The 12,579-nt window shown below is 46.7% G+C and overlaps 1 protein-coding gene across 5 annotated transcripts in view; it reads left to right on the forward strand.

Annotated features, from left to right (window-relative positions):
• Positions 1–12,579, forward strand: part of FGD5 (FYVE, RhoGEF and PH domain containing 5) — a 123,596-nt gene that overhangs the window by 74,875 nt on the left and 36,142 nt on the right. The window lies entirely within an intron of this gene.

Here is a 12,579-nt window from a genome sequence, read left to right on the forward strand (position 1 = left end):
CTGTGGGGTGCAGGAAAGGCAGGGAGGGGTCCAGGCTGACCTCAGATTTCTGGCTTGCTCCCTCACCAGAGCGGCAAGTGCTGGAGGGGGTCAGGCAAGGCATGGGGGTGATGAGTTTAGTGTGGGTCTTGTGAAGCATGACGGGTGGGGGAAGGACATCCCAGTGATCAGCTGGGCACAGGATGTGCACCAGAAGTGATTAAGTGTAGAGATATCAACTGAAGCCCCAGGAGTGGCCCGGATTTCCCCCAGGGAATGTGTGGGGTGGGGAGAAGGCTCTCAGGTGCCTGGGGCCTGGCAGGATTTTGTGGATTTTTTTAATTTATTTGAGAGAGAGAGAGAAAGAGAACATGTAAGAATGGGAGAAGGGGCAGAGGGAAAGGGGCAAGCAGGCTCCCCACTGAGCAGGGAGCCCAAGGACAAGGAGGAACGTGATGATGACAACTACGAGACAGGGCTCCATCCCAGGCCCTGGGGCTTGATCCCAGGACCCTGCGATCATGACCTGAGCTGAAGTCAGACACTTAACCAACCAGCCACCCAGGTGCTCCACCTGGCAGGTTTTTGTGAAAGGGTCAGAGGGACTAAGGGAGGAGTATTAGGAGAACACAGTGCAGAAAGGCAAGTAAGAGGCTTCTCATATCCTCCCTGAATCTGTCCCACTGATAGCACCTCCCGTACCCACCTTGCTCAGTGGTGGTAGGCACCAGAAGGGGCATCAGGAGTGCCCAGGACAGAGCCGGATTTCTCAGACTGCTCAGAGGAACAGGACAGCCCTCCTTATCACTGCATGCATGTTTAATTCAACCGTGGCCTTGGCACCGGCAGGACTGGCGCAAGTGCAGGATCTAGGGGGACTCGGTGTCGAATTCCTGAGTTTATCTGAATTGGGTGCTATCAGTTTGCCCCCCCATCCCAGTCCCCTCTTTCCTCTCCCAGACAGCTCTGGCTTCTGAGTATAACCAGTGTCCAGTGTACCTGATGCTTTAGAGGGGGGGTGGCATGAACATCTGTTGACCTTCTGTTGTGTGCTTGACAATTTATATACATTATGTCATTTAATTACACACACTCTGTGCTCAGTGGTATTTCTAAGATGGCTGAATGAGTCCAAAACTGAGTCTCAGAGAAGATGAATGACTTGCCCAAGGTCACACAGCCAGTAAGAAGTATGACCAGGGCCATCTGACTCCAGAGCCCTGAGAAGGGGAGGAAACAAAGACAAGTAGAACAGTCTGTTTGGGTGTAAGGAGCCTTAGGAGGGGGAAATCAGTGTGAGCAGGAGGAATGAAGTCAGGAAAGGCTTTCTGGAAGAGAGGACATTGAGATGGCACTGATGGACAGAAAGTAGGAACAGGTGGACAGAGTGGAGGGCTTGGGGGTGTGGGGTGTACAGGAAGTGGCTGGAGAGCTGGTCTTCAGGGAGAGCCTGAATACCATACCCCAAGGCCTTTCAAAAGGGAGGTATAGGAATTTGGGAGCCCTGAGGACTTGAGCAGGGCAGATATAGTGAAGGAGTTTGGGGGAAGGTTGGTCTTTGGGTTGGGTGGGAGGGGCTGATGCTGGGGGACCAAGAGGTTAACCCCGACCAAACTCCTAGATGGTCTCATGCTGGGGAAGTTGTGTGGAGCTAGGAAGTTCTTGTGTCTGTCTCTTACTTTTATCTTTGAGCCCCTGTCCCCAGACAACATTAAGAAGTAAGTTTTAATTGAGTGGGGAGGGCCCTGTTTCTGAGTCTTTGCTGGGCTCTTCCAGGGCAGAGTGAGCTCACTGATCTTTGTGGACCCAGAGAGAGACAGATTTCAGTCCAGTGTGAGAAAATGTGCTTTCTTTCCACCTGAACTGCCAGGGAGGGGGTGGGCTGTCCGTATTGGGAAGTATGAATGGAGTAGCTATTGAGGAGTCTTCAGGAGAGGGGTTCCTACCCCCCAGGTGTGTGGCTCTTCCCTGTATGTTTTCATTCAGTTCAGGAAAAAAGACTATAACCCTGGAAAGTCTCTCCTCCTTTTTTTTTTTTTTAATGTTTTATTTATTCATGAGACACAGAGAGAGAGTGTGAGAGAGAGAGGCAGAGGGAGAAGCAGGCTCCCCGCCTAGCAGGGAGCTGGATGAGGGACTCGATCCCAGGACCCTGGGATCATGACCTGAGCCGAAGGCAGACGCTGAACCATCTGAGCCACCCAGGCGCCCTTCTCCTCCTTTTAATCCCTCACCCTGAGATGGCCAGTGGGACTCAGACATTTTTAGCCATGGAAGTTTATCTTCAAATGGAATTTTACCTGGAACCCCAATATGAAGACTAGCTGAGAGCAGAGATGCTATGGTTCAAATGTAGGTGGAGGCCAGAGTTTGGGCTCTGCCTCTACCGCCCTTAACCCTGGGTCTCCATGGAACCCAGGGTGAGAAGGTCAACTAAATGAGTGGTTCTCCCAATGTGGTCCCTGAACCAGTGGCACCAGCATTACCTGGGAACTTGTAAGAAATGCATATTCTTGGGCCCCACCTCACAGCTGTGAAATCAGAGACTCTGGGGGTGGGGCCTGGCCATCTGTGTTTTAAGGAACCTTCCAGGTGGTGCTGATGGACAGTAATGTTTGAGACCCACAGATGATCCCATAAGGTCCCTTCTGCATGAGTTCTTTGTGATTCCCTGCCCCTTCATGACAGGCATCCTCTAGAACACTGGTCCCCAACCCTGGCTGTGCACAGATACCCAGAAGCTTTAAAAAATATGGTTTAGGGGCGCCTGGGTGGCTCAGTTGGTTAAGCGACTGCCTTCGGCTCAGGTCATGATCCTGGAGTCCCGGGATCGAGTCCCGCATCGGGCTCCCTGCTCGGCAGGGAGTCTGCTTCTCCCTCTGACCCTCCTCCCTCTCATGCTCTCTGTCTCTCATTCTCTCTGTCTCAAATAAATAAATAAAATCTTTAAAAAAAAAATATGGTTTAAAAACATTCATTCAGCACAGTTATGAACAAAGCTGGGTCAATCTAAGGGTGAAACTTAAGTGAATGAGACAGTCTGCTCTCTGCGTAATTGGAGAGAAGATAACAGAAACATACGGAGTGAGTACATAGCCTGACAATGCAAAATTTTGCAAAGCCATTGCTTTTCAGGCTGGGATACATATAACCCTGCCTAAGGTATATAGTAAGTGTCCAACAGGACACATTTTCTAAGAGCTGCTTTGCTTTAGATATATATTTTTAAGCAAATCATACATGGATATATTTTGGAGAATAATATAAAATATGCCTTAATTCTTTTTTTTTTTTTAAGATTTTATTTATCCACTTGACAGAGAAAGACACAGCGAGAGAAGGAACACGAGCAGGGGGAGCGGGAGAGGGAGAAACAGGCTTCCCGCCGAGCAGGGAGCCCGCCAAGGGGCTCGATCCCAGGACCCTGGGATCACAACCCGAGCCGAAGGCAGATGCTTAACGACTGAGCCACCCAGGCGTCCCTAAAATATGCCTTAATTCTTAAGCTAAAATATGAGATTTCAGACACATCCCTTCAGGCTGTGATCCCAGAGTTTTGGAGGCTGTAGGATACTTGAAAGACCCCTAGACTGACTGCTGAAGTGACCCAGAAGGGTTTTCATGATGGAGGTGGCATTTGAAGCAACTTTAAAAGATGAACAAGATGGGGCGCCTGGGTGGCTCAGTCAGTTAAGCGGCTGCCTTCGGCTCAGGTCATGATCCCAGGGTCCTGGGATTGAGCCCCTCGTCAGGCTCCCTGCTCGGCAGGAAGCCTGTTTCTCCCTCTCCCACTGCCCCCTGCTTGTGTTCCTTCTCTCGCTATCTCTCTCTGTCAAATAAATAAAATCTTTAAAAAAAAAAAAAAAAAGGAAGATGAACAAGATATAGATTAGATGCCAGAAGCAAAGAACAAAGTCACAGAGGATGGAAAAGAGGATTCCTGTAAAGCAGTGGTGCTCAAAATGTGGTCCCAGGACCAGCAGCAGCAGCATTACTTGGGAACATGGGAGAAGTAAAAATTTTACCCATCCCCATCCCCAGCCTCCCGAATGGAAGGTCTGGAGGTGGGCCCAGCGATCTGGGTTTGAATAAGTCCCACAGATGATTGTGAAGCATGCTCATCCTGGAGAGGCCCTGGTATACAGAGTGAGCAGGTGTGGAGGTAGGCTGGACCATGAACTCCAGGCCCAGGAGTTTAACTTTAAATGAAGGGCTTGGAGGAGACACGAAGCAGTGGGGGAAAGCGGTCCTTGTCTTCCTCACTCAGAGAGCTGCTTTCTTTTTTAAAAAAATGTTTTCGGGCGCCTGGGTGGCTCAGTTGGTTGAGCGACTGCCTTCGGCTCAGGTCATGATCCTGGAGTCCCGGGATCGAGTCCCGCATCGGGCTCCCCGCTCGGCAGGAAGCCTGCTTCTCCCTCTGACCCTCCCCCCTCTCATGTGCTCTCTCCTCTCATTCTCTCTGTCTCAAATAAATAAATAAAATCTTTAAAAAAAAACACAAAAAAACAAAATAAAAAAATGTTTTCTATGGGCACCTGGGTGGCTCAGTCGTTGGGCATCTGCCTTCGGCTCAGGTCATGATCTCAGGGTCCTGGGATCGAGCCCCACATCGGGCTCTCTGCTCAGCGGGAGGCCTGCTTCTCCCTCTCCCACTCCCCCCCTGCTTGTGTTCCCTCTCTCACTGTGTCTCTCTCTGTCAAATAAATAAAATCTTTAAAAAAAAAAATGTTTTCTAACTTACATACAGTTAAGTGCACAAATCTTAAGGGTAGGTCTTAAATTTTTAATGTGTGTATGTGCGTGCGCACACAACATGCCACTCAGGTAGAACATTTTCATCATCCCAGAAGATGCCTCTGTGCCCCTCCCCAGTCCCTGTCACCCTCCAGAGGTTACCACTATTTTTCTTTCCATCACATTCAATTGGTTTAGCCTGTCGTTGGACCTCATATGAATGGAATCATGAATTATGTATTCTTTTGTGTCTGGCTTCTTTAGGGCAACACGATACGTGAGAGTCATCCAAGTTTTCATGCATATCAGTATTCTTTTGTGTGGATATACCACCGTTGGGGTATCTATCCCCCTGTGAATGATCATTTAGCTTGTTTCTAGCTCGGGCTATTATGAAGCTGCTATGAATGTTCTCATATATATCTTTAGGGAACATGAGCACTCATTTCTCCTAAGTATCTACCTTGAGTGGAATTGTTGGTCATAGAGTAAGCACAGATTCAGCTTTCTTAGGAACTGCCAAATAGGTTTTCAAAGCGATTGAAGCAATATATACTTCCACCCCCAACATCTGGGAATACCATTCCTCATGCTGCCAGCGCATTGGTATTGTCAGTCTTACTCGTGACCATTCTGGTGATCGCATGGTGGCTTCTCATTGGGTTTAGCTTGCATTTCCCTAATGATTGATGAAATTGAGTATCTTTCTGTTTATTAGCCATTTAGAAATCCTCATTTGAAGTCTTTTGCTTATTTTTTAATTGGGTTGTCTGTCTTTTTCTTACCGATCTGTAGGAATTCCTTAGATGTTCTGGATACAAATCTATTTTCAGATATGCATATTGTGAATATTCTCCCAATCTGTGTCTTCCCTATTCCATTTTTTGAACAGCTTAGTTGAGATATAAATCTCATACCATACAATTCAGCCATTTAAAGTATAAAATGTAATGGTTTTTAGTATGTTCAGAGTTGTGTTATCATCATGACAATCAATTTTGGCACATTCTCATCACCCCCCAAAAAAACCACAACCCCCTAAGCTGTCACTCCCCATCACCCCATCTCAGCCCTAGGCACCCAGCTGTCTAGTTCTGTCTCTCTAGATTTTCCTGTTCTTGACATTTCACATAAATTGTACTCTTTTGTCATTGATGTCTTTCACCTAGTATAATGTATTTAAGGTTCATCTATGTTATAGTATGTGTCCGTACTTCATCCCTTTTCATGGCTAACATTCCATTGTGTGGATAGACCACATTTTGTTTATCCATTCATCAGTTGATGGACATTTGAGTGCCTTCCACTTTTTGACTGTTCGGAAAATGCTTCTATGAGCATTCATGGACAAATTCTTGTATGAACATGTTTTCCATTCTCTTGGGAATATACCTAGGAGTGCAACTGCTGGATCATACGGTAACTTTTTAACCTTTTGAGGAACCACCAGCTGTTTGCACCATTTTAGATACCCACCAGTAGTGTGTGAGTGTTCCAATTTCTCCCACCTCCTTGCAGGACTTGTTATTATCTTTTTTATTATAGCCATCCTGGTGGGTACAAAGTGGGATCTCATTGTGGTTTTGATTTTGCATTTCCCTAATGACTAATGATGTCAGGCATCTTTTCATGTGCTTCTTGATCATTTGTATGTTTTCTTTGGAGAAATGTCTTCAAATCCATTGCCCATTTTTTAATGGGTTATCTTTTCATTGTAATTCTGTGTACCAGTCCCTTATCAGATCTGTGATTTGCAAATATTTCCTCTCATTCTGTGGGTTGTCTTTTCACTCTCTTGAGATTATCCCTTGAAGCACAAAAGTTTTTAATTTTGATGTAATCTAATTCGTTTTCTTTTGTTGCTTGTGCTTTTGGTGTCATATCTGAGAAAGCTTTTCTAGTCCCAGATCATAAAGGTTTACTCCCATATCCAAATATCTCAGCACCATTTGTTGAAAAGGCTTTTTTTCCCCACTGAATTTTCTTGGCACCCTTGTTAAAAATCACTTGACCATGAACATTTATTTCTGGGTTCTTAGTTCTATTCCATAGATCTTTCTCTCTGTCTTATGCCAATACCACACAGTCTTTTTTTTTTTTAAGATTTATCGAGAGAGAGAGAGAGCAGGGGGAGGGGCAGAGGGAGAGAATCTTCAAGCAGACTCCCCACTGAGCAGGGAGCCCAACATGGGGCTCAGTCTCACAATCCATGAGATCCTGACCTGAGCTGAAACCAAGAGCCAGACACTTAACTGACTGAGCTACCCAGGCACCCTAATGCCATACAGTCTTGATTCCTGTAGCCCTCTAGTAAGTTTTGAAATCAGGAAGTGTGAGTCTTCCAACTTTGTTTCCCTTTTTCAAGATAGTTTTGACTATTCTGGGTCCCTTGCATCTCCATGTGAATTTTAGAATCAGCCTGTCAGTTTCTCTAATAAAAAGGCAACTGGGATTTTGATGGGGGTTGAGATGAATCTGTATATCACCTTGGGGAATATTGCCCTCTTAACAATATTAAGTTGTGAATATGAGAGATCTTTCCATTTACATAGGTCTTCTTTAATTTCTTTTTTTTTTTAGAGAGGGGGTAGGGGCAGAGGGAGAGAGAATCTTAAATGGACTCCACACCCAGTGTGGAGCCCTATGCAGGGATCGATCTCACAACCCTGAGATCATGACCTGAGCCAGTATCAAGAGTCAGATGCTTAACTGTCTGAGCCACCCAGGTGCCCCTTCTTTAATTTCTTTCAGTGATGTTTTGTTGTTTTCAGAGTACAGGTTGTATGCTTTTGTTGAATATATTCCTAAGCCTTTTATTTTTCATCTTACTTTTTCAATGATTTTAAACTTCTATCTATCTATTTTAAAGATTTATTTATTTATTTTAGAGAGAGAGAACAAGCACAAGTGGGAGGGGCAAAGGGAGAAGGAGAGAGAATCTTAAGCAGACCCCATGCTGAGTGTGGAGTATGGAGCCCAGTGCGGGGCTCAATCTCACCACCCTGAGATCATGACTTAAGAGTCGGTCCCTCAACTGACTGTGCCCCCAGGTGCCCCTAAACTTCTATTTAAAAATAAATTCAATTTTACAGAAAAGTGATAGGAATAGCAGTAGTACATAGAACAACCAAATTCCCTTTTTCCATATTCATCTGTTAACATGAAGGCAATATATTTCTTTTTCTGTATGGCTCATACTTTTTGTATACAGCTTAAGAAGCCTAGGGGTGCCTAGGTGGCTCAGTCGTTTAAGCATCCAACTCTTGATTTCAGCTTAGGTCATGATCTCATGGTCGTGAGATCGAGCCCCGCATTGGTCTCTGAGCTGGGCGTGGAACCTGCTTAAGATTCTCTCTCTTCCTCCCCCTCTGCCCCTCCCCCTTTCTTCTCTTTCCCTCTCTTAAAAAAAGAAAAAAAAGAAGAAGTCTTTGTGTGCCCCCCCACAGAATTGTTTTCAGGGTTCCAAAGTACCCTCCAGTGACTGATCAGGCCAGGTGAACCTATGTCTACTGGACAGCTCACGGCCTGCCAGTGCATGTTGGTGACACAGGTGGGTCATGGTTGAGGTTGGTGTGTGTTTGGCCAGATGGGATCCCAGTGAGTCCACTTGACTTTTGGCAGCAACATTAGTGGTTTGACATTCTGGCTACCCACCAACTGTTTAGCCCAGAGAATGGAGATGCTATGCTGCCCAGAAAACTCAGTAGTGGGTTTGGAAAAGGAAAAAGGGGCCAAGGGACTAGGCCCTGCATGTGAGCTCCCCACTTCTACCACCCACAAGTCCAGGACAGGGTTCTGAGAACCCTGAGAACTCTAGGAAACTTGTTCGCATTCCAGAGGCAGAGAGGCAGTCCTCACACTCAGGCCTCTCCACCAGGCTGCCCCAGGGTCTCTGAGGTTGGGTAGGAGCCCTGGGCAGCACTGTGGAGAACTGGGGTCTAGTCCTCCTCCTTCACCTGAGGAAGTCACTCCCCTGTCTGAGCCCATCTGTAAATGTGGAATTGGCATGGAGCAATGGAAAGAGCTGGGACTTTGGAGTCAGGCTGACTTTGGCTCGAATCTTGCCATCTTGACGGCTTTGGGCAATTTACTCCATCCCTCTGGGCCTGATTATTTTATCGGCAAAATGAAAGTAATAATAATGCCAAAGTGAGAGGGTTGTTCTGAGGACTAGATGGGAAAGTGTAGTGTTGAGCTCAGATTGCGGGAGTGTTCGGTACATGTTGGCTGTTGTCATGTGTTGCTCACCTTCCCCGGGGCTGGGTGCTGGGGATACAGAGATAAGTAAAACTCAGTCTAGGGGAGAAGGAAGGCACAAAAACCAGTCATCCTAAAACATAACAGAAGGCAGTGTGCACAGACTCTGTGAAGAAGGTATTTGTATCCCCATTTAGCAGAGGGGGAAATTGAGGTCCATAGAGATGAAGTAACTTGCCCAAGGTCACACATAGGCAACTCTCCAGGTAGACAAGGACTCATGTGTGTTCTCTAGGCCTTGGCTTGGGGCCTAGAGGCTCTAAGGCTGGAACAGGAGCTCCACAGAGAGCTGGGAAGTGAGCATGGTGAGAAGGTGGACTAGGTGAGGAAGGTCTCTGGTGCCCAGAGGGGTTTTGACTGGACCCTGCAGGCATGGGGGCCATTTGGTTCTTCTTCCTTATTATCTCTAGTCCATCCCCCATCTCCATCCCATCCCCATGGCCACCACTGGGTCTGGGCCCTGCTCCTGGATGACTAGAACGGCCTTCGTACTGCTCTTGCTCTCCTTCTGGCCACCACCACTTTGTTCTCCCAACAAAGTAAATTTTCTAAGATAGATATTTGATCCAGTGGTTCCCTGTCACCCTACGATGAAACCCAAGTGCCTTTAAAAGCCTGCAGGGCTCTATGGAATGGGTTCTCTGTCTGATTCTCCAGCGCCATTGTATTCTAATCCTGCAAGGTGTACACACATACTGCACCCAAGACACACTCAACTTAGTTCCTCCTTCACCTCAGGACCTTTGCACATGCTGTGCCCTCTGCATGACACACTCCCCTCTTATCTCAGTGGAGGTGTTGCCTTCCTGGCATGGTTTCCCAGAGCCGAGCCAGCTCTCCCCCTTATGGCCAGCTGTGGCTCCTGTGTTTTTCCCCATCACAGCACTTTCCCCCATCAACCTCTGTGTTGAAACTGTGGTTGTACTCCTCATTTTCTCCAGATTGCAAACTCTTTGAGGGCAGAATAGCATTTCCTGCTTTCACTCTCTCCTCAGGGCTTGGTGCAGAGCAGGCACTCAGAATATTTGGTGAATGAATAAGGGGATAAGGGCCGGTATCTCCTATCTCCTACCTCCTTCCTCTGTCTGAGAGACCCTGGGTGCAGTGATGGCCAGGACTATTGAGATGAGTGATGGATGGTGCGGCTGGCACTTGGCGCTTCCAGCCAATGCATGAGTTTTAAGAATGGATGTTTGTGATGAATCCAATTATGCTCCAGTTTTTGAAATGAGTCATGCTGGTGATGGCCATCCTGCCCATTGGGACTGAGTCAATTTAGTGAGAATTAATTACGGATGAGAAACTAGCTTGCAGAGCAGTTAATATTTCAGTTCCCTGGGGTGCGATGCACATGCAGCCATCAGTCTTGTCTTTGCTTGTCCTTCCTTCTCTCCCTCGCCTTAGCCCTCTTCCCCTTTTTGTGGTGGTCTGGGTGGCAGGGTGACCGAATTATGATCTTGGCTCCCCTATGGCTCACTCTCCTTTTCCATTAAATAAAGGTCTTTCAATCAGTCAGTAGTCAGCAAGTACTATAAAACTTCTCTGTGTCACATGCTCTGTTGGACTTTAGAAACATAGCAGGAAACAAAACAGATGTGACCCTGTTCTGAAGAGGTCATAACTAAAATATGATCACAACTGCCGTGGGGATAGCACTTTACAGTTTACAAAGCAGTTTTAAACATCAGGATGAGCCTCTCAGCAGCCTCATGCTGTACTTAGTGGTACTGCTATCCCCATTTTATGGATGAGGAAATGGAGGCTCAGATAGGTGACAGTTTGTCCACAGTCATCAGCTACTCTTCTGGTGTATCTGAGCTTGAACCTGGCACAGAGCCGATGACAGTGTATTGAAAGTCCTCTGTCTACCAGCTGCCCAAACGAGAGGGGTTACTGTCCTCATCAGGATGTTTTCTTTCTTTCTCTGAGATGCCAGGGCTGAGAAGACCCTGCAGGGCTGGAGGCTGGGCCCTAACCATGGGGACTCATAAGGAAGAGTGGGAGGGTCCTCCTGCCCTGGGTCAGCAGAGAAACCCCCACTCCAGGTTCAAAACAACCCCAGTGTCCCAGAGCCAGCTGCGGGCAGAAATAAGAATCAAGCACCACCTCCCCCTGGTTGCCTCTCACTTGTAGTTCACACTTTCTCCACCCTCTGAAACATGCTTTCAGGAAAGGCTCTGATAGCTTAGGTACAATGGGATTTGGTTTCTAATTATAGCTCTAGCATGTGGCCTCCGCTTAAGGACACACATGCCTTCAGCCAGAGAGTCTATTCATTAGTTCAAGACTCAGCCCCAAGTTTCTGACCTCAGTGATGGGGCTAGAGGGGTCCTGACCTTCAAACTGCACCAGACTGGGGCTGATGAGGGCTGGCCTCAGGAAGAACCAGCTCATTCTCCCTCCTTGGGACCACAGGCCAGGGTGGGCCGCCCTCTCCTTGTCCTTCCTCCCAATTCCCGGCAGAGCAGGTTGCAGGAGCAGGAGGTCAGCTCCGGACAGGATGAGGTGTTCAGGAAGCAGAGACCTTTATAGCCCCCACATCTGCTGTCCTCTGTCCGATGGCGCAGGCAGCCTCTTTAAAGACAGGGCCCAGGAGAGTATGCTGCTTCTCACCTTCTGTGTCCTGCTCTCTTCTCAGTCCCTCCTTCCCTCCTACCCTCCCGCTCTCTCCTCTTTGTCCCTCTCTCTTTCTCTCTGCTTTCTCATTTTTCTTCTTCTCTCCCCTTGTCCCTCTCTCTCTGGCCCTGTCCTACCTCCCTGCCTTTTTTCCCTAGCCTTCCCCTTCTCCTGATTCCTTTGGGGAGAACATCAGAAAGACTTCCTGGAGGAAGTCACTAAATGCCTCTCAGGCATTTTCCCCTTTCAGGTCTCAATGTAGAGAGACCATTCTAGCAATGAAAACTGTTCAGCAGTGGAATTAACTGTCTTGGTCAGTAATGAGTTCTCCATCAGGGAGGCAATCAAACAAGGCAGTGTGAGATCATCTTTCCTAAATGTTATAAAGGTGATTTGACTTTCTTGATTTGGGCTGGACCACATGACCTCTGATGCTGATGTTTTTCCTGATGTGCACCACTCCACAGTTTGAGGTGGTTTCAGTATATCCCATATATTTAAAACTACAGACCTGTGGCTCATGCAAGAGCAGGTATATTTGAAGATAAAATTTTTTTTGTTAAAAAAAGGTTTTGCATTTGTTTTAATTTTAGCATTCATTAAATTTAGTGGAATTTTTAAAGTAATTAATCACAATACAGATATTTTAGAAAACAAAGAAGAAAAAAAATCATTCCAATCTTAGACCCCTGACACAACCACTGTTTACATTTCAATCTATTTCCTTTTAGCTTTTTCCTTTTTTCCTGTGTTATGGGATTGTGTTAGGATAGAAAGACAACTTTGTATACCTTCTTGATTCCTAGCTCTAGGACATGAATATTTGTACATAGTCACCATCTGCATCATTTTCAGTGACTGCTTAATACACCATGGAGGGGTTGCCTATGATTTCTTTAGACTTCATTTTAAAACAACACAGTGCATGAACCTTTTCAAAGACAGATAATGGTTAGAGCACCCTATATTTCTTCAGAGAGGGAATTACCCAAA

The sequence above is a fragment of the Mirounga leonina genome, unplaced genomic scaffold (genome assembly GCF_011800145.1).
Source record: "Mirounga leonina isolate KUSES-001 unplaced genomic scaffold, KU_Mleo_1.0 Mir_94, whole genome shotgun sequence".
In the NCBI taxonomy this organism is placed as follows: Eukaryota; Metazoa; Chordata; class Mammalia; order Carnivora; family Phocidae; genus Mirounga; species Mirounga leonina.